Source organism: Calliphora vicina, chromosome 3, assembly GCF_958450345.1.
Source record: "Calliphora vicina chromosome 3, idCalVici1.1, whole genome shotgun sequence".
NCBI lineage: Eukaryota > Metazoa > Arthropoda > Insecta > Diptera > Calliphoridae > Calliphora > Calliphora vicina.
The window spans coordinates 129,784,328-129,806,856 of NC_088782.1; the positions used below are offsets into that span (position 1 = coordinate 129,784,328).

General features: G+C 28.0%; 1 protein-coding gene across 4 annotated transcripts in view; it reads right to left on the bottom strand.

Annotated features, from left to right (window-relative positions):
• The window catches only part of LOC135955609 (receptor-type guanylate cyclase Gyc76C-like), an 86,241-nt gene that overhangs the window by 30,376 nt on the left and 33,336 nt on the right, over positions 1-22,529 (bottom strand). For all 4 annotated transcript variants that reach the window (XM_065505965.1, XM_065505963.1, XM_065505964.1 and 1 more), the window contains one exon: positions 12,103-12,190. The gene's annotated coding sequence lies outside the window, so the exon portion shown is untranslated. The remainder of the gene's footprint in view (positions 1-12,102; positions 12,191-22,529) is intronic.

The following is a 22,529-nucleotide window of genomic DNA, read 5'->3' on the forward strand; positions in this document are numbered from 1 at the left end:
TTCAAAATAAAAATTTGAAATATTTTTTAGGAAACGAAGTTGTTTTTTTTTAATTTTTTGGAAAAAAATTTTTCCAATTGTTTTTTCGATTTTTTTTTTAAAATTTAAAATTTTTTTTAATTAAAAATTTTTTTTTTTAAATTAAAATTTTGTTTTGTTTTTTTTTTCAATTCTTTTTAATATTTAGAGCAAAAAAAACTTTTGGTGAAAAAAAAAATTATAGTTCCAACTTATTATACGTCGTTGCAAAGGTCTTTTAAATATCTATCATTAGATATACATACTATCTATATTAATGACTTAGTAATCCAGATATAGGTAACAAATCGAGGTTGTCCTGGTTTTTTCCTTATATCTCAGCCATTTATGGACCGATTGTCTCGATTTTAAACCGAGACGGAAGAATTCCGGAGATATTGATGTATGAATCGTGTATGTAAGTTATTTGGGGGTTTCGGAAAGTTGATTTCAACAGACATACATAGAGACGGATATGGCTATCTGTAAGGATCCAAAATATATATACTTTATAGGGTCGGAAAATTATATTGTAGAAATTACAAAAGGAATGACAAACTTATATATACCCTTCTCTCACGAAGGTGAAGGGTATAAAAATGTAAATTCGTTTTTAAAGCGAAAACGTTACTCGGATTAGGTTTACATAAAATTGATCATATGTTACATTCTTCTAACTAAAAATATTCTTCAATATGATATAATGATGCCAAAGAATTGATTCACCATATTATGTGAGTAATCAGATTAACATGAAAAGAGGGCATTTTTATGCTTTGAACAGGAAAAGTTTTGCATCATTGTCTCATGCTGGAAAATTTAATACCATTATGTTAATACAGACTATTTACCAAGAAAAACTACCCACAACCATTTATAGAACTCATGTTTATAGACACCTTCGGAAATTGACAAATTCTACGGAATCGTAACGAAACAAGTACCAATTCGCTGGAACGGTTCTGGAACCAAAAATCATGAGCTATTTTTATTAAGTAGTACATATTTTCTTTGCTAAACAATGAATTGAATTTTTTTAATAAATTGTTCCATAGATAAATACACATAGATCGGAAACACTCCTGTGAAAGACCTAACTCAGCTGTCAAAAGCCTATGTGGTGATAATGTATTAGTGATTATTTTGTATTTTTTTGTGATTTGATTTTTTTTTAGTTTCCGCTCTATGTGTATTTCTCTATGAATTGGTCTACAACCAGAATGATTATATTTCCCTTTAATTCAAATCTATTACAAATGGGCTTTAGACCATAGGGTAACATAGAGACGAGGCGTAATTGTCAAAAACCTAACTCTCGTATGAGACATATGAGTTGTGTTATTTCTGTTTGACAAACAGAGTGTCTAGATTTTTGTTATTAATTTAACAATGAATGAATGAATTCTATTCAAATAAAAGTCTGGACTGAAGCTAAAGGATTTGTTTTGTTGGGAATGAATTTTTTACATTTTTAAATACTGAATTAAGATTTTAGTGAATTATGCTCAAATTGAATTAATTAATTCGAAGTTCTTTTATCTGAGAATATTTTCGTTGATAGGACTTTACAGATCAATAAATTAAATAGAAAACTAATATTTTGTTTAGAATTTCATATAAAATTCAAATATGCAAATGATTTAAACAGCTTTAAATTAAATAGTCTGTTTAATTTCCTAAACATCCGGATATATATTGAAAAAAATAAACTATATGTATTAGATTTCTATCACTGGTTTAATTTAATCATGTATACTCATCTATCTATGAACATATGTATATACATAAGTATCTGATACTTATAAACGTACAGGGCGTACATCTGTAACAACATCTGTATAGATGCAACCAGTTTTCGTTTTTCTTTAGCTACAATAGTTGTACGAGTATGTTTGACGACGACGACGACGATGATGATGATAATGGTGGCACTTTGATGGTGGCAACAAGACTTTTGCACTTTTTTAGAAGACAGACAACAAGGCGCAACTAAAACTTTATATAGTGTCAATATGACTGAAACTCGTTAGATGTTTAAATTAAACTAAAAGAAACAAAAACAAAAAAATGCGAATCAAAATAAAATTGATTAGATAGCACAGCTGGTCAAACTGCTTAGAAAACCAGCTAAAGTCATTTATCTATTACATACAACATCAACCGAACAGCCAGCCAGCCAACCAATCAAGCCAGCAAGCAGAAAAACAACCAGCCAGCCAGCCAAGCATTCAAGCCAAAATAATTACCCTGTCACCCGCTTATAATACATATAAACACGTATGAATTAAATATCTTGTAATGAACACTGAACACTACATCCATCGCTTCTCCACAAATTGTACCCCCTGCTCCAGCTGTTTCCTCACTTTAGATTTTATAGTGTACATTAATAAAACAAAAAAGAAAAAAGTATTAAATACCGCCTTTTTCTACCAGCAAATTGTTCAATCAATTAAAAATGATTCATTAACTAACAAATTGTTGCAAATGGCCTTCATATGAATTCCCAGAAATTTAGCAATTTATTTATTTAGAAACTAAAGAGAGAAAAATGTCATCTAATAAAATATATACATGTAAAAGAAAAGTAAAGAGCGTCCTTTATTTCCTGAATATGAAAACTAGAAACATACATAAATACAATACAATACAACTCAAATTGTAAATATTCCTACTCGAGCCACTATGTAACGTCTAATACCATTTGATAAATGATTTTATTATAGAGAAACAGAAACATTTTCAGTTTCATTTTATTTTATACACCAGGGTGTTACAGTATCAGTTTTGCTTATGAGTACAGTTGTTAAAATTCAATTATACTACATGCTAAATAAAATTTTACAAAGTTTCTAAAAAAATTCACTTGAACTTTTATGCAATACAAATTCATATGAAAAGTCCTTCAATAACTGTTTTGAAATGTTATATTTTGCATATGTCAAAATTGCATCTGTCATACGTCCGACTTTTCGGGGTAAAATAAATAAATATTTCTATTAATACGTAATAGTGACTAACATTTTGTAGAATTTTTGTCAAGATTTTCTTAGAACAAATGTAATATTGCAATGCAATTTAAATTTTTACGAGTTTAAACTAATAAGTCTTTAGAAAATATCTAAAAAAAATATAAAATCGTTGTTGTTAAAGTTTGTGACAAGCCAAGCTAAAACTTTCATTGCCAAGTAGACTTAAATAACCTAATTAGATAAGTAGATCTTGCAGAAGTCATTATCAGTTAAAACAGAATGTGCTCATGGAAATTACCAGAAAATAAGCTGTTAAAGAATAGATAACAAATAAGTCATTAAACAACCACTTCCAAGTAATGCAGAACGCAAATAGTAGTCATTGAAAAGCAAGTTATTGCTGGGTGGCTTGTTAGTATTGAAATTCTATTTGGTTATATTTTGAAGGGAATTTAAAAGCCTACCCTCTTAAAAAAAATAAATAAATCAATTTATATTTACATATAAGTGTATGTTTATAGGTATTTATTTGAATGCTCGTCGGTAAACAATATTTTTTTTTTTTTGATTTTTTTTTCTTGTCATTTGGCCATTGACTGGCGCTGAAAATTTTCTACGACATTATTTTTATATACTCGTAGTATACTATATTTTTGTACATATTTACAACAAGAACAATAAAAAAAAGAAACAAAATTAAATACTTAACTATCATCATGTTGTTTTTATTAGTATGTCTGTATTTTATTTTGTTTTCAATTTGTCGTACTTTAGATGGCGCTCAATTTTTTTTTTTTGTTTGCAGCTTTTTGTTGTATTTGTTTTATTTTTGTATTTCTTTTTTACAACGAAAACAGACATGATCATTGTTTGGTTATTTCAAGATTATCGTTTGGTTATTTCAAATTCACGCTCACTCGTACACGATCCAAGGCCATTTAAAAATACGTTAAGCTAAAAATAAACTTCTTTTTTTTGTTTTGTTTTTGTAGTTTTCTGCCGCGACACTGTGTGGCGTAAATAATACACAAACAAAAACTGTATAATACTTATTGCATATTTATGTATCTACATATGTACATATGCATGAAATATTTTCTTCGAGTGTATTGTGTAGAAGAAAAAAAAAATACAATAACAGAAACAAAACTGCTTTGGTTGTTGTGGTTGTTTTTGTTTTTGTGGCACCCACCAAACAACAATAACAATCTCGGGAGATTGCAGTCTACAAACAAATCTAAACCAAAAAAAAAAATAAAAAAATAACAATATTTACTATAATTAAGGTGACCAGAGGTTTTTCAAATAAATTTAAACGCCTTAAATAAGAAATTAGCTTGAATTACTTAGTGCTTAGCAAGTGTAATGGGAATTAATATTAAGAATATTTATTACTCATACCACTTGTAGTCCATTTTAGATGCACAATAGAGTTTTTCGATTTCTCAAGATATTAAATTGTTCTCCGTCATCTAAAAATCAAATGCGGAACATTTAAGTAAAATCGGAAAACGTTTAGAAATTATTTGTCAATATTAATATTTTTCAAAAAATTAGATGTTGAAAAAAAATTTAATTAAAAATTGTTTTTATGTTTCAAATATAAAATATATATGATATTTTGTTTCTAAATAAAAATTTTTAATATTATTGGACCTTGAACATATATTTAGGTTGAACTTTTAAAACAAAATAATTTAGAATCTACATCATCTGAAAATTTTTCTGAATATAAACTTTATCTGGATGATCCCGTAAGAGATTCAAATTTTTCGAAATGAAGCAAGAATTTCATGCTTGGACAGCAAACAATTATAATGAACTCTAGTCTGGCTTCCTTTGTACGTCTCAAACATTTGTCAAGCCTATTATTAACCTCTAGTCTTTTTCAAGTCTGTCTCTAGTTGGTTAACTATACCAGTGGTCGCCAATCATAGCCACCAGGGGCCGAACATGATAGTATTTGTAGCTGTAAACAATGCGAAATTACAATAGACTAGAGACAAGGCAAGTTAAGAGACTAGAGTCGAAATATAATTAAAAACTTGTGCAATATAATTAGAAATTTCTGGAATTTAATTGGATTTTTTTAACACCTGGGGATATATTAGATTATTTAACTTCACTGTCTCTATAAAAAACCTAGAAAATCTAGAAGATCTAAGTGAGGATTAGGGGGTGTTATCAAAGCTTCTGGAGTACTCTTTGTGTATCAAATTTAATTTTTAACCTGAAATTCATACAGTTTAAAGGGATACGCATTCAGGTAACTTGACCACATATTTTTTAAAGAAGGGCCACCTAAACAAAAATATGGCATGTATTGTAAATATAACTGTGTCTGCATGTATGAGTTTTGCACAAAAACAAATAATTAAAAACACACTACGTAAAAAGTGTATATACAGTGGATGACAATACAATACAAACCTTTGTTTGGAAAACTATATTCCATAATTTCGTTAGGCAAGTACTGGAAAGACTCAACAAATAGGTGTAGTAAGATCTCGTACAACTACTCCAAGAAAAGACAATTTAATAGCAAGAGAGAAAGGTTAGAAATTTGTCAAAACTGCATCAGAAAAATGTATTTGCATTGTGATTGCACATTTATTTTCAAATATTCCTATGGATCCCAATCAGACCACAGCTTAACAATATATAAATTCATATTATATACATACTTTGTTGAATTTTGTCACTTTTTCAAAATCGAAAATGGTGAATAAAATCGCGAGTTTTTCAAAATTCGTAAAATTAAAAATGGAAATGTCAAAATAGGGTATATGTGTGACAAATTTAAAAAATTATTTCATAGAATGAAAAATATATTAAAGAAATACCATCTACTTTTTATTTTTTGGGGGATTTTTGGACCTATTAATTGAATAATTGAAAAAATTTCTATTGTATTGTCAACCACTGTATGTATGTATCTATCTATAGCAAAAGTTTATATATCAATAACAAACAAAAAAACATAGATTGCTGGATAACAGAAAAAAAAACACAAAATCATATTAAAAAATTTGTTCGTTTGTTTGGCCACAAAAAATAGAGAGCACAATAAGTTAACAACAATAGAAATGTTACAGGGAGTAAAAAACTAACAAAACACCACAGCACATACTCATACATACATACATATAAATGAATGAATGTGTATGTAAATTTACTGCAATTGTGTTGCTACAATTATATATAAATAAAAAACACTTGAAATAATTAATAAAAACCAAAAAGATCTGTAAAAAAAATCCAACAACAAAAAAACAACAAATAACACTTATAAATCTAACACATACATATGTAACTAGACATATACACAAAATTCTACATAGAGGTGGGTGTGTAAACCGGAAATTTAAATTGGGATTAAATGTAAGGGAAAAAGAAGTGCTTTAAAAAAACATAAAGTTAATAAATTAACGTTCAAGCCATACACTAACACACTATAGTGTAACTGTGTAAGAATTGCACTGCAGTCCAGTGTATTTTTACGTACAAAATGTACAACTAAATGGATATTTATGGCCTAATAACTGCACTTGACACCAAACAACAATAACAATAACCACTCACACAACAAACACATGTAAAATAAAACAGAGAGTGTGGGTGTGTAATACTTGACAAATTACTGTAAAACAAAAGCAATAACAAATGAGCAACTGTTTTTCCTTTTATTTTTCACAACCTTAACAATAATTTATAACATTTCGATGGAAAACTAAGCCAACAATTCTAAATATTCTATTTTAATAAAAAAAATATTACAAACATATTTTATTTTATTTGTTTCATTTGTTAGAATAGTGTTTTGCAGTTAGCAAAATTTAATATTATAAATTTAACAGTGACAAATCAGGCATAACAGTTTAATGACGTTTCAAGTGCATAGTTAAAGTAAAAATTTCATTTACACAAATGAAAAAAAAATAATTAAAATTTCAAAATACACAGTTTTGTATACTGTTGCAATATGTATACAAGACCAACCTTATATTGCAATTATGGATGCTACCAAGGTTTAATTGTCCACTATCATCTAAAAATCAAATGCTGAAAATTTGAGCAACAAATTTACATGATTGCTGCAATCATTTTATGGTAGTAGTAATTTAATATATGTCTTTGACAATAATTTCCGTGATTAATGATTATGTCTAAATGTTTTATTGATATGTGGTTATCATAATCTGAATGCAACATATTATGATATAATCATTCATTATGGACATGATTGCCACAAACATAACATACTTAACTACTACAACCATATATGTGACTGCAGCAGTATTGTGAATGGTAACTGGGGTTATGGTTACGGCTATCGTATAAATAATTGCAGTGACCATAGTATTGTAGAATAACATATAATCATGTTAAAAATATAGCTCTGATTATATCACAACTATGATATATCTGTAATATATTGCGCATATCTCAGCAGCATTTTTGGAACAGAAAAGTGACCGTATAATTCTGAAAGGGCATGTCATTTTTGTAGAATAAACTTATAGGCTAGCTGGTCTGAGTTTATTTTACAGTGGATCAATGTTTAAATTTTTTTTATCGAAAGGAGCTTTAAACTAAATAAAAAAAATGGTGTAAGTTAATGTCTGAGATAATTCTTATTGTCAGATTTATATTGTGGCATTTTACGAGGTGCTCTCTTTAGGGGTCAATTTGAGAAAATCAAAAAAAAGTCCTTTCAAAAAGGACATTTAAGGATTAAAATAGTCTACGAAAATTTTTGCCGGAAAATTTTAGTGGGGGTCACCAAAGACACCAAAGTTGTAAATAAAGCTCTTTACGATTAATTAGCAAAATTACACTCCACCTTGGGTCTCACTTTTTTTTTTTAGAAAAAATAGCCTAAAATCGATTTATTACCCGAAAGTGCTAAAATGTTTTAATATAAATAGTCCTAGGGTCGCTATTCTGTTCCAATTAAAAAGTCTTAATTTGTTGGACAGTATAATTGGTCATGGTTTTTTGCTAATATCTGAGCCATTTTCCGGCCAATTTTCTTGATTTTAAATTATAACCGAACCAGGAGTATATCCGATAAACTAATGTATTAATCACATGTGCAAGTTATTTGGAAGCTTCGGATTGTTGATTTCAACACACAGACGGACGTGGCTTTATCGATTCCGTCATCTATATCGATTCATAATAGAGATAATTTGCAAAAGGAATGACAAACTTATATATCTGTGTAGTTTTGACAAAACAACTTAATTGGAATTTTCAAATTTTTTACGCTCTCCGGAAAAATCCACTTCATTTGTTTTGTCAAAAGTCCACTCATATATGTATACCCTACCACTCACTCATTAGTCTTAGAATTAAGAATTAATTCCAAAGAATAGTTAAATAAACATACATAAGCAATAATCAATTGAAGCGAAAATTCTATTATAGTTTATTTGACAAATAAAAATACATATGTCATTAATTATAGCAATATGTTATAATTAATTTAATGAGCATTTGCTGGTTTCTACATAATACTTATGTGTATAAAGAAATAAAGAAATAAATAAATAATTATGTAGAAATTCAATCCTTTTTCTATATGTGCGTAATGTATTCATACTGTGAAATGAATTTATTTTATATAAACAAATGAGCAGTATTGAAACAAATACAGTAAGATATAAATATTAAACCTGTATTTTGTTGTAAGGAAAAACAATTATTTTAAGATAGTTACATTATTACAAAAATGTATACATTTCGAATCAGCTGATATGTTATGGGTTGCATACTAACTTCTTTAAGAATATATGTTTTCGAAAAGTCTTTGTTACTTATTTATTATTTATGAAATATAATTAGGGGCATGTCTAATACTTCTTTTCTATATGTATTTAATAAAATATCATAATTAACATAATAATCAAAAAAGGGGATTTAATTGAATTAAATATAACAGTTCAATTAATTTTCTGTTATTGTTAACATAAATTAGTTAATTAATATTAATAAAATGTTTCTTCTATTAACAAAACATTTTTATCACAATAATTTTTATTTTTAAAATCATAACAAATGTTTAATGGTTATTTTCTTCTTCGTTTATGTATGTGTATTTTTAATTAATTTATTTATTTGTTTGTTTATTAAAAACACAACTATACAGCTGTCACATTGTCTATGACAAATGACTTTCAATTTGTAAAGTTAATAATAGAATAAACACCATCGCAAAAAACAATAATAATAAAAATGTCTATGTACTAATAATAAAAAAAAGTAATAATACATAAGTGATTGTATAATTAAAACAAAACATTCATTAATTGACCATTGAAGGCTTGAAATAATTAAAACTAAATAAAAATAAATGTGTGATATTATAAAACCTTTTACATACATACATATATACATTAGGTTGGCCCCAAAAAAATGTAGTGGAAGTTCCCAATTAAAATAAAAGTTAAATTCTCCAAAATTTTCAAAGACCTTTCATATGATATTAATCTTTCAAATGTTGCTTTTGCGAGAAATATAAAAAAATCATAATAACCTTAAAAAGAACATTTTTATCCTTTGATTCAGCTAACCAAATGTTGATGCCAGGTGTTGATACACCTTATTTTTCCTCCATACAAACGGGGCGACCCTAATACATATTAATAAAAAAGAAACTAAATATAACAAAACCAAGTGCCTGTCTGGAGGCTTAAATATTGTTTGAAATTTTGGTAATATTTAGAACAAATACGAGTACAATTTTCCAAAACAATGCAGAATAAAAATAAATAAAATTTGAAAATTTGGTCTATTATACCAGTATGAAATAAATGCAATCGAAATGAATTCGGCCATACTATTACTTCCAGCAGTAATGTAATGTTATGCAGCAAAGATGCAACTAACGTTACTGATTCTTCGCTGCATTCAGGAAATTTTTCGAATTAACATTGATACAAGATGTGAGTTCTTAAGATAACATCAGAAATATGATTTCAAGCTACATAGTCCCCTTTTACAATGCAGAAATTTAAAGGCAGACAGACGATGTTTGTAGGCGAGGGATTGAAGAGGTAAAGCGTGTATTACACAGGTTTAGGTTAGTTCAAAAGAGAATGAGAAATATGTCTGTCTTTCAATTTCTGCATTGTAAAAGGGGACAGACAGAAAGGCAGACAGACAGACAGAAATCGTTATATCACCTCTCCTTCCTCTAAGGATCCAGAATACAAGCTTTTCTTTATAAAAAGTGTCACATTTCCATGTGAAATTCTCTGTGGCTATTTTTGTTAATAATTCCCAAATAGTTTATGTGAATTTGATTCTAAGACATCTAAGAAAAACGTGAACAAAGGAAACCAGAATCAAACTCCCGATCTAGTTATGCTTTGCTTCCGGGTAATAAAGATTAAGTAGACGAGACTATAATTCTTACTTCGTACTAATGCCGTAGTTAAAATCCATAATTAGACGACCGAGAGCCGAAGCATTTATCTTGTCGAATTGTACTCATTAGCTATTCCCAACTTATAGAGCCAACGAATTCATCTCCTTGAATTGCATCCGTTGCATTTACTTTCCGATAATAAGTCTTGAGTCGACCGAGAGCCGAAGCTTTTATTTCGACGAATCCTCTATTAAAAGCTTCGTCTATTAACAAACATATCCCTAAGATACAAGAAAGCTCTGTGGTAAAGATGATTTCAAAGGAAGCAGACCTGGTCAGACTAAGCATACCCCGGATGGAAACAAAAACTGCACAGATAACAGAAGTTAGACTTTCCCCAGAACCATGTATTTTCTTCCTCTAGTTGGTCACATTAAGTTTATTCAAATCAATTAATAATACAAATCATATCAATGCTCATTTGTCGATGATTAAACTGTTTAAACATTTGATTTAAATAATAATTTCAACAAAGCCAAATTTAAATAACAATATAAACAGTAGTATCTACTTTGTATACAATCATTAACTAACAAAGGCCAGCGTTTTGTTACCAACTAGAAACAAAAAAATGTTGTTGGTTATTATTGGCCTTTTTAAATTGAAATTTATAATACATATTATGTTTGAAATATGTTTAACATCTTTGTTTTAAATAAATAGCTAAAAGCCTTTAATTATTTTTCAAATCATTATTAAATTATTTACATAATAATAGTGTTGAGCGTGTTGTTTTAAAAAGTAAAATTAATATGAAAAAAATAATTTGAAATCTATGTATATATGCATTCTATGCATTTAAATTTATATGTAGTTTCATAAATACAGACATAAGTGTAGAATTGCACAATAGACGGCTCCAAAAATCTATAGAGCAAAAAGCTTTACACTAGCGGTGCTTTATACGCCTAAGAACTATTTCATTCCATCATTGATCCATTGTCAGTCCAAATGTCTAGGACATTTTAATCGTCGTGTGAAAGGTCTTTGAAATGTGGTTCATTTTATATCCATCTTGTTTATATACATGACTTAGGAATCAAGTTATAGGAAAAAATATGTAAAATATGTAAATATATGCCGATTTTCCCGATTTCAAATAGCAACTGAAGCAGGACTATACCCGATCGATATATTGATGTATTAATCAAGTTTGTAAGTTATTTAGAGGTTTTGGAAAGTTGATTTCAACAGTCGAAAATTACAAACAGAATGACAAACTTACTATTCATGATGAAGGATATTAACAGGATAGGATCAATTTCTATTATAATTTAGATGTGTAACCAATTTAAATTTTATGGGAATTCAAAATTATTTGAAATAGAAGTTTTAAAATTGTTTAATATTTTGTTTGCAGTCTATTAAACAAACTTATTTTGGAACCGTATCCATAGAATTTATTTATTATCATTTGATTGCATTTAATGTTGCATAAAATATATGTACATATATTTAAATGTCAAAATTATATACATAAATAGAATACACAACAAAAGTAAATATAGTAGAAATTTTATATTTAATTATTTTATTTACAATTTTCCATCCTGTTTTTAGCACAAAAATCATCAACAATTTTACCCCAAATTGCTTAAAATATTTTCATGTACATATGTGTTGATGAATTTTCGTGATTGTGGTAGTATTAAATGCATTTTTTCCCCAATGTTTACTCACATGGTGTTATTGTGATGATTGAAGCAGTTGACGTGTTTTTAATTTTGTAAAAAACCAATAAACCACTACTGATTTCATTTATCCATAACTGAAAGTAAAAAAAAAAATGGGAAAAATAAAGTTTAAAAAAGAAAAGAAAGAACATTGTGTTATAGTTTTTGGTAATAAAAAATAACTTTTTATTATGTATTTTGCAAAAAAAATATATGTAATTGGTTTTCATACCTCAATTAATTTCTATTAAACGGAATATCCCTCCGTTTCTGTTATGAAAATGTTGAAAGAGAATATACATATCACTTCAATCTAATTTGTTATGATTTACCTAGGATGAAGGGAACTGACACTGGACAGTCCCCGTTGTAGTGTTTCAGATTCATTTCCTCTAAGAATATAATAAATTTTTATATCGAAATATCCACATTATAATTAATAATGTAGGAATATAATAGAAAATCCGAAGATTTTCATAATTATTTATATATGAGGCCATCAGCGCAAAAGTGGTGTAACCCACAATTTTTTTACAGTATTGGGGTAAGCTATCTATTGGTATACAAAATCAGATGGAGCTGAAGGCATGTTTCACGATGTCGAAAAAATATTTCGAAAAAATTTTTATGAAAACTATTCGTAAGAATTTTAAAAAACTGAGCGTTTTTCATGCAAATTAATTCGACTCATTTTTCTTACGACATCGTGGAACAGACAGTTAATATAACAAAGTAATGAAGCAAAAGTGATGTAAGTTGAATATACCAATAAGTAAATAGTTTGGGGTTACACCACTTTTGCGCTGATAGCCTCATATGTGGCTCCACTTAAGTTTTGTCTTATTTTATTCCTTTATTAGCAAATAAAACAAAAAAAAACTTAAAATTTACTGTTCAAATTTAAATTATTTTAACATCATCAACCAACAGTTGACCTTTAATAAATTAATTCACGGTAATTTACTCTCATTTCATGAAGTTTATCAACTTCATATTATTAAATTTCATTGTAACCTGTCACTCAAACGGAAGTTGTTTGGAAAAACATTGACTGCAGCTGTTTCTGATTAACACAACATTATCAACCATCGTGTCCAATAACAAAAATAAATTGTACGCAATTGTATATTTAAATTATGATTATAATATGATAAATTATACAAGTATTAACATGTATTTGGGCACAATGACAATAGCTTATTAAGGCTTAAAGGCATCAAACAGGAAGAAAATCATATACATATGTCTAGGATATTAAGTAGTATAAATAGTTTTATGGTCTTTATATCAGGAATTTCATATGTATACATGAATGCATATAAAAACAATCTGAATCCTTATAAAAATACCTACATGTACATGAGAGATGTGTAAATATTTACTTAGTGACATACTATACCCTGCAGACGTTATAAATAAGTAATTGTTATCACTAGTTACCTACTAAGCTACTTGCAAGGCTTTCGACTGGCTATAGTTGATATTGCCATACAAATAATATGATCTGTTAATATTTGTTTTACTTTGTACTGATCGTGAAATAGGAAAAATTAATAGATATACGACTTTTTGTCAAATGTGTAGGGATATGGATGAAATTTAATTTTATTTTCTCTTCGTCAAGTCTAAAACCACCTTAATTGGGGTAATAGGATATCGTACAGCAAAGCTCCTAGCTGTAGACACCATTAAGGTGTCATTCATTCCACGGACATGACAAAGATCACTATAGTTATGCCATATTCTGCTTATGACTGCTCATATAATGACAGAAACACCTCATATAATCGTAAAATCGACAGCTTTATAACGCATTCAGATCCATGCAGTAACTGCTGCTTGCCTCCCATGTACATACTCATCTGTAGTAAATTGCAACAAGCACTCACTATTCTTTGTGCATTGCTCTTTTCATTGTTTGTCTGATTTCATTGTTAACCTTTAATTAAAACTGCAGGGTTTTTACTACAACAAGTATGAAACTATGATAAGCATCATTTATATTATTCTCTTTTTTTTTGCTTTTAGTTGCAGGAAATTTCAATGACATGAAACCAAAGTCATTGTTACTCCATCAATCATTAAAAGTGAAAATGAATTTCATATAAAGGAAACATAAAAAATATACTTAATATTTTCTACTCACAAAAAGTAAATGAAAAAGGATTCTACAACCAGTTTAATACGGTTGTGTAAAATAATTTAAACGAAATCTTAGCAAAAATCTTAATTTTATTAAATTTTGCTATTTGAAATATTGTGTTAGTAGTAGTAGTTATAAAAGCAGTGCATAAGTAGTTGTATTAAAGTGTTAATAGAATGTTCATGATTGTTATATACAACAATCGTCCGTAGTAAATATATTTACTACTTGTACAATATTTATTCCATTGTTTGTCTATCAGTCACAGCACACAAAAGATTATAAACTAATTCACGTACTTCCACTAATAAAGCTTTTTGTTTTTTGTTCTAAAAATAGATTTTTTTTATTGTTATTATTATTATACAATTAAGTTTTTTTTGTAAACAAATTTTCAAGATTATTTCATATTTTTGCTCTTTATTTCTCCCTCTACAATGTATTAATTTAAAATATAAATTATAATACATAAATATTAATTGATTAATGTTTGTTATTAGCAAGTATAGTGCATATTATCAATTCATTTATTTTAATAAATTGTATTAGCATCCTGTTAATGCAATTAATAGGAACTTAATTAATGTACGAAGTAATATACATACATATATTTTTAATTTAATTAAGGAAACACATATTTAGGTTTAGTGGATTCTTAAGGTAGCAGTTGTTTTAAGCAGCCTTATATAGCAATGACTTTTAACAGGAAAAAATCGTTTTAAGTTTTATAATATATTTCTCAAAATACCGATTAAAAGTATACGTTACTGATTTTTCTTTAAAATTTAATTGATTTATATGGCAAATATTAAGATACTTTAGCCATAGAGAAAATATACATAGAGTGGAAACTAGAAAAAAACTCACAAAAACGTAACTCAAAAATTCATTCTCACCACTTAGGTTTTTAACAACTGAGTTAGGTATTTGACAGGAGAGTTTAGGGTCTATGTGTATTAATCTAGTGCTGTTGGGAGTGTTGAAAAATACTTCATATGTGTGTATATTAGGTCTGTCCACGAACAAAAGTTAGAACAGTGACTCCCCTAAAATTTAAATTTGGTTCATTATATGACAACCTTTCGAATTTGATTGATCTAGGACTTTTCCTTGACTAGATACATATATTATAGGCAAGTTTGGTTACAAATTCGAAACGGTAACGCTAAATTGGATTATTACGGTAAGTAAGACAACTATCCAAATTATACTTCAAAAAACAAATTTTAAATATTTTTAGGCAAACAAAATTTATGTTTTTTCAAAAGTTTTTTAATTTTTTGGAAAAAAATTTTTTCGAATTGTTATTTAAATTTATTAAATTTAAAAAAAAAAATTTTTTTGGTGAAAAAAAATCTAGAAAAAATCTTTGAAAAAAAGGAAAAAAATATTGGAGAAAAAATTATTTTTCGTTTAAAAAAATTTTGGATGAAAAAAAATGTTATTAAAACTTTTTTTTTCATTCTTTATCTTAAAGTGTACGTTTGTGAAGGTTATATAAGATTCCATAATTGAGGAAGTGATCGAACCGTAAATGAGCCTTTCAAATCCCTCATTTATGATGTGAAATAATCATATTTTGGAGCAAATGAGTAAAAATTAAACAAAGGTTTTAAAACAAAATTTTCGAAATTATACTTAAAATGAACCAAACATCTTTTTTAAAGGGTTATTTTAAAATTATATTTTATTTGCTGAGGAGATCCTAATGGAACACATAACAAAACCGCTTTTACAGCATTTAACATAAACTGAAATGTTGGAAAATTCCTAAAATATTATATGAACACATACGATTAGTCAGAGCTATACAGTTTCACCTACATCCATACAAACCCCATAAAAGGCATAACTTCTTAATTACCCCCACAATAAAATAGCGTTAAAATATGCACGTTCCCATAAATTTTCCCAACAATTATGGCAACAGAAATGTTAATGGAAAATTGCAAGGTAAACAGTTTTGTGAACATTAAAGCAAACAAACAAGCAGCTAACTAACTAACTAACTGACATAAAGAAAATATCGAGCAATATGAAATACTTATACCAGAGGCATAAATAAACATGGTCATAAAGTCTTTTAAATAAAAACTAAAATAAAGAAAGAAAATAAATAAATATTCACAAAAGGATAAACACAATTTGCAGAAAAGCACTTGGAAGAAAGCGATTCATAATGTCCAGTTAATGTCTCGAGTATTTAATATGAAACGAATTGAAATAAAAAAAAAAACATTTTTATATACAAAATACAAACAAAATATCACCAAGACTCTAAGACAAAATACTAAATTGATGGCTACTCAAGGGGGGATAAGCAACTTAGGGGATACTTTGTCAATTTTTATTTACTTGACAAACAGCAGTTAACAATAAAAGTAGACAAGCCCAAATTCTTGTATTTACCTACAAAATAGTTTGCTAATAAACTAAAACTACCAACAACGATTGTTATAAATTATTGTATAACCAATGTCCCTGAAAAAAAAAAAACAAATGATGAAGAACCGACCAAATGAACTACAGAATAAAGAGAATAAAATGGAAAGCAGAATCCACTTAACGGAAACCTCTAGGATTTTTATAGTTCAATATTAAATAAAATGTTAGTTTTTCTTATTGTTTTCTGGTTAAAAGAAAAGAAAAGTAAAATGAAACTATGCTATGCTATGGTATTATTATGCACAAACTTTCTTAGAATATATTAAAATATATTTAATTTAGTTTTTTATACAAACAAACAAACTAACAAAAATAATTGAATTAATATTATTTCTTCTGTATTACAAATGCAACAACACATTTGAAGTTCATTTGAAATTTCCACAAGATAGACAAAACTATTCTTTTGTATGTGTTTAGAGCAGGAACACACAACTGCAAAGACTATAAGCTGGAAAAATAGTTGCAATTTAAAGACAATTATTAGCTTACAATACAGCCACAGCAAAAAAAAAAAAAACAGTTTTTTTAAACTTCCTACACTGACACACACGCTTACAACGAAATGCTCTCACTCACTCACTTACTTACTTGCTAAGAGGAAAGAGTGAGTGTTTTAAAAACCTGTATGCTTAGCTACACTTCCGGTGTATTTCAAACTAAATATTCTATGCACCGTTTTCAATTTTCCATTAACACTTACTTAAAGGTACAAATCTACAAACAAGACAAAACAGCTTATAAATTTTATTGTGACACAAAATAAACCCTGCAAACAACGGGTAACAACTATTCAAATCCATACATGTTGTAGCAAATCTATAGCAAATCGTAGGCTTATTTTCGTTTGCTATAAGAAACTGTTTGCTGGGTTATCTCGACCCACATTGTAAAGTTTCTTAGAGTTTTTGTTTTCTGTTGATGTCAAATGTAAGTAAAATTTCTAATAGCTTGCAGTTTCAAAGTGTGGTTCATTGCAATTTACACATTTTAAGGAGTTATTAAAATGTTTGCTTCATAGGAACAGGATAAATTATAATTAACTAAACAGTTATTAAACATATCGTTTGCAAAGCTTTTTAACACATTTTACAGGAGAATCAAAAAAACGTTCTAAAATCATTTATTTTAAATCGCAATCTATGGTAAATCCCGCACTTTTTTAAGTCATACACCCAATAGTTATTAGCATGAGCAAGTTCAGATATTACTGATCACGGCTTTTGTGAGTTTTTATGATCAATGAGTTACTGAAGTCATTACCAGTAACTAGTTTTAATGATATGCAAGTAATGACTTACATCACAGTGCTAAAATAATGCTGTTGTATAAATCGTGAAGTGTCAGAATAATAGCATTTCAACACTTTACTTGAAAGTTTTGCTGGATTAAGAATCATATGGAATTATGATTGATATGATATGAGTGTGTGTCGTTTAATGTGTGGTAGATACTATGAATTCCTGCTACAAGTATGAAAGCACTTCAAACGAGGAGGTTTTTTCGCGGTAAACAATTTAAGAGCATTTACAAATTTATAGAAGTATATGAGTTTGTTTTATAAACAATTGTATATAAAAAATACAAATCGGATTTAAGGAGTGAGATCGAAAAATTCTTAACACACGTTTTTCATTACATTTTTTAACCCAAGTAAAATTTGAATTTTTTTTTGATCAAGTTACCTTTGAAAAACATGTCAGTTATTATGTGTAATGTCAATTATATTAATTTTTTTGTTAATCTGATTAAAATGAGTGACCAGAAAAAAGTGCGTACTGAAATTATTAAATATTTTCAACAAAACCCAACTTGGTCTTACAAAAAGTTGGCCAAGCATACAAAGGTCTGCCGTCAAACTATTTCCAATGTTATTAAACAGTACCGGGAGAACTTGTCAGTTGATAGAAAACCTGGTTCAGGTAGAAGGAATGGTCCACATGATGTTTCTAAAGCCAAAAAAATAGAACGCATTTTCAAAAGAGCTCCCAACACATCCGGTAGGAAAGCAGCCCGGTTAGCTCAGTGCTCGGACTATTTGGTACGAAAAGTTAAAGCTAATGCAGGTTTAAAAACATACAAGGCTCAAAAAGTTCCTGACAGGAACGCTACTAAAAATTTAGAGGCCAAAAACAGAGCACGGAAATTGAAGTCAAGTTTTATAAAAAAATATTCTTGCTGCATAATGGATGACGAAACGTATGTTCTGGCAGATTTTTCGCAACTTCCAGGTCAAAAATTTTATGTTGCTGATGCTCGAGGGAATGTTGAAGAAAAGTTTAGGACCCAAAAGCAGACAAAATTTCCCAGAAAGTTCTTGGTATGGCAAGCAATATGCAGTTGCGGCAAAAGAAGCCACTCATTTGTTACAACGGGCTCTATAAATACCGAAATTTACATCAAGGAATGTTTACAAAAAAGGCTGCTTCCATTCATAAGACTTCATAATGTGTCCACTTATTTTTGGCCTGACTTGGCATCCTGTCACTATGGCAAACAAGCCCTTGAGTGGTACAAGAACAATAATGTGGTATTTGTACCAAGAGAGGCAAATCCTCCAAACTGCCCGGAGCTAAGGCCAGTGGAGAGATATTGGGCTCTTGTTAAAAGAGAATTGAAGAGTACAAAAAAGGTGTCCAAAAGTGTGGTAGATTTTAAACGGAGATGGACTACATGTTCGAGCAAAGTGACAGAAAGCACTATAAAAACGTTAATGGAAGGGTTTCCGAAAAAGGTTCAAAATTTCATCACTAGTGATTAAAACTATAAAAATAATTTTTTTTGTAAATTGTAATAATAATTTCAATCAAATAAAAAAAAAATTAAAGCTGTAAGTTTAGTGGTTTCTTTTTTATAAACATATATGTATGTTAAGAATTTTTCGATCTCACTCCTTAGTATTAAAGTATTAAGTTCTTTATTATATAGCTTATTTGCTTAAAAACAAATTAAAAACAAACTAGATTTTTAAATTTTTTAACTACATGTGTTAGCCAGCATTTACATTTTGCTGTAATTTATTTGCCTTTGAAACAATGAATACTTTATTGTTGCTTTTTAATGCTTCAACAAATTTTAGATGCATGAATACAAAAAGTTTTTTTTTTCTTTTTATGAATTTCTTAAAAAACTTTAGGAACTTTTTTCAATCTAAACATTGAAAAAGCATTTTGATAACACAGTTTAAAGTAAATTTATTATATATGTATGAATTTTTCCTTGAAAGTTATTATACACGTATTATGATGGGGGGTTAGCAACAGTCAAAATTGCTTGACAAGCTGCATTTAGTGCTTGTGACGTGTGGGATTTTGGCATATGCAGCAAACATTTTATAAGTACATTGTCCTGCAGGCCATGGAACTAGTTTCATTACAACCGCTGATTAATCTCCCACCCACTGTTGAATGACAAATTTAACTTACACATTATCACTGTTAGAAGTTCAATTAACACCATCAGCATAACCATTTACTACTGAAATTATTAGCACATGGTATACAGAAGAAAAAAATTGTAAAAAAAAACAAATAAGAGAGCTATATTCGCCTGTGCGGAATCTTATATACCCATCACCAAATTACACTTTAAAATAAAAATTTTAAATATTTTTAGGTGAACAAAATTTAAGAAAAACCAATTTTATTTAATTTATTTTTTAATTTTTAAGTGAAAAAAATTTAAAAAATTTTTTTTTTAAATTTATTAGTGATTAAAATTATATGGCAAATGAATTATTTAAAACTTATTTTTCCATTTTAAAATTTTTTTTTTTGAATTTAAAAAAATTTTTTTTTGAATTTAAAAAAAAAAATTTTAATTTTTTTAAAATTTTTTTTTTTTTGTAATTTTATTAGTAAAATAAATTTTATTACGAACAAATTTGTTGGTGAAAAAAAGTACGTGTTAAAAATCATTGTTTCCTATTTTGTCCCACTGTAGGTCCGACTTACAATGGCCTTATGCACGCCGTTGCAAAGGTCTTTGAAATATCTATCATCAGATATCCATATTGTCTATATTAATGACTTAGTAATCCAGATATAGATCAAAAAGGGGTCAAAATTCGAGGTTGTTCTGGAGTTTTCCTTATATCTCAGCCATTTGTGGGCCGATTTTCTCGATTTTAAATAGCATATAAATAGCGGATATTTTGATGTATAAATCATGTATGTAGGCTATTTGGGAGCTACGGAAAGTTGATTTCAACATACAGACGGGCAGACGGACATGGCTATATCGAATCCGCTATCTATAACGATCCAAAATAAATAAACTTTGTGGGGTTGCAAATGAAAAATGTAGAAATTACAAAAGGACAAACATATATATATACCCTTGCCCAGGCGCTGATCCGAAAAGTTTTCATATGAAAAAGGGAAAAAAAAGCAAAATGTAAAATAAATTTTAATTTTTCACCCCAAATGGTTGACCTGGATCCGCGCCTGCCCTTGCCACTCATGGTAAAGGGTATAAATACTATAGTCAATTATAAATCATGTATGTAAAATTTAAGAAAAACGAATTTTTTTCCTAATTTATTAATGAAACACATTGTATGGCAAACGAATTTTTTAAAATTTATTTTTTAAATTTTTAAAAAAAAATTTTAAAAATCTTTTTTTTTAATTTATTAGTGAAACAAATTGTATGGCAAATAAATTTTTTAAAACTAATTTTTTATTTTTTAATTTTTAAACATTCTTACCACTCATGGTGAAGGGTATAAAAATAAATAATAAGAATTTTCCATTCGTACATAAATAAATAAAACTATATTTTTTTTGAACTAAGTTAGACGGTCTATAAACCTTCCAACCTTTTTATTTTTTATTTTTTTGGTTATCAATTATTGTTTTTATGTAGCAAGGTGGAGCACTATAATTTAGCTTTTATAACTTTTGCTACAAGCAAGAAAACAATATTATAAAACTTGGTTAAAAATAAATTTCAATGCTATTTAGAAATTTCACATAAATTATGATTGCAAGAGTGCTTGTCTAAATTTAGACAAAGTTTGAATTTAGTTTATCTAGACAGATCTTAAAATACTGTTGATAGCAGGTGAGTCCTGCTACATACTCGTATTTAACCTGCAAATTCATGATGTTCTGATTATCTTTGTTATCTCTAGTACACTTGTTTGTGCTCAAGATAATTTTCTGGTTTAATATTATAAATATAGAATATTGTTTAAATAGCTATGTCTGTATTGCAACAGTAAATTTAATTAATGTTTAAAATGTAGTTAGTTGGCACCATATAGAGGGTGTCACATAAATATGTATGGAAGAAACAAATTTGTTAGATTTTATAAATTTATTGCTTTGAAATAGCAATAATTTATACGCTGACATTGAGTAAGCGTTATCAGTATCAATAAAAATTTGTAGCTAATATAAGAGTCCCGCCTTTAATTGAATAGCACTAAGTGTATATACAAATAGCAACACATACATACATTCATATATAATCACACACTATGAAGAAGTGTATTTGTATTAATGTGTTTCTCTATGTGAGTTACTTTTGTTAGGAAAATGAGAAAATAATAATAACCAATCTATGAATGTATGTTTGTACTTGCAAGCTCTGTTTGTTTTTCACCATCATATTGTCAAAAATATACATACAGTCAATTGTGTATGTATGAGATCAGATACAACTATCTAACACTTAAAATAGAGAGTAACAAGGCCTTAACAAAGGCCTTATTTTAACAAACTCAAGGCCAAGCTGCACTTATGTATATCATTTAGATATTTTTATAACAAACTTTATAAAAATATTGGTATTTTCAAAGGCCCAAAAGGGCCGGAATTCAAAGGCCTTGCCATATTTACCAC